Source organism: Limulus polyphemus, unplaced genomic scaffold (genome assembly GCF_000517525.1).
Source record: "Limulus polyphemus unplaced genomic scaffold, Limulus_polyphemus-2.1.2 Scaffold584, whole genome shotgun sequence".
Lineage (NCBI taxonomy): Eukaryota > Metazoa > Arthropoda > Merostomata > Xiphosura > Limulidae > Limulus > Limulus polyphemus.
Window position 1 is genome coordinate 309,735 of NW_013666194.1, and position 1,500 is coordinate 311,234.

At 36.7% G+C, this 1,500-nt stretch overlaps 1 protein-coding gene across 1 annotated transcript in view; it reads right to left on the reverse strand.

Annotated features, from left to right (window-relative positions):
- The window catches only part of LOC111085737, a 56,592-nt gene that overhangs the window by 39,557 nt on the left and 15,535 nt on the right, over window positions 1-1,500 (reverse strand). The gene's annotated exons all lie outside the window — the stretch shown is intronic.

A 1,500-nucleotide genomic window follows, 5' to 3' on the forward strand; every position in this document is an offset into this window, starting at 1 on the left:
TATAACAGACTGATATATGTATATACATTTTACTGATGAGGCCGAAATAGCATGGAAAATGTCTGATAGTCTAAGAATTGGTGGGTGTCTGTTCTATTCCCACTACATGGATCGAACTCCGAACTTTAGTCCTCAAGCTTACCGCTGAATTACCGGGATGGGGCCAGAAGTAAAGGAAATGGACATATTGCTTATATAAAGTGCAATAAATGAACTGTGATTAATCAGGAAAATAACTTGGTAGAAATATTTGATTGAGCAGATATGAAGAAAGAGACTTGCTGGGAGAAGAAAAAAGACGCAAACACAAAGAAACAGTTAAGGCTTAAATATGTGCAAAGATGTAACATATTTTCAAGAGCTGTTCATTTCTTTTCTAAGACGCATGGAAATTCTTGGAGTGTGCGTGTGTGAAGACTGTAATTTGTAAAATATTTTAAAAGGTTCTTGCCGTATTTAGAATACGGTCTCGAGCACCTTTTTGTTTTCTTTTCATCTGTGAATATTACTCTATAAATGAAGGTTAGCAGTCTAGGTTGAATCAAACAGGTTGAAAGAACACGTAACGCATATTCTAACAAGTCAGTGCCACATTTGATGACATACCATTAAAATATTTCAGTATTTCATATTCTTTAATCTCATTGAAACGTATGGAGAATCTATAAGGAGAAAGTAAAAAAAAATAGCATGGGTTCATTACACAATTTTTATATACATTGAGTCATGAAATGTAATGATTCAGAAACTTTATTTACAGAAAGAGTGAATGCTTGAGCAGTGGAAGGATATGAAAATATGATGAGTAAATAGATGTGTATGATACAATGATAATCTTGCTAAGTACTTAGATAAAAGTTAACGATAAAGGAACGGGTAAGTATGCAAAACCTGCACTTGAAATGCATCAATAATGTGCTTCTTGTCCACAGACAGAGATGAAAACGAATAACTAAGATAAAGCGGGTCAATAAGTGCAAGTGTAAGCGATTATTGTATTTAAGCTAAGCATATTTCGTGTAACGTTATTCAGTTAAATGTTTTGAATGATCACACTTCTCCAAGTTGTTCGATCAATGTCAGAACTGAAACATATACTAAGAAAAATGTCCTCCGATGGGAGAGCGGTAAGTCTACGGACTTACAACGCCGGGTTCAATTCCCCACGGTGGACACAGCAGATAGCCCAACGTGGCTTTGCTTTAAAACAAACAAAGAAATAAAGAGAAAATAAAATGAGAAATTGGAATCTATTTCCAACGAAAGCGAACTGCGAAATTGAAGATTTGTTTGTCTGTTTGAAGTTAAGCACAAAGCTACACAATGGGCTATCTGTGCTCTGCCCACCACGGGTATCGAAATCCAGTTTTTTTGAGTTGTAAGTCCGCAGACATACCGCTGTGCCACAGGGGGGGGGGCTCGAAATTGAGGAGAGTGTTTGTTTGTTTTTGAATTTCGCGCAAAGCTACACGAGGGCTATCTGCGCTAGCCGTCCCTAAT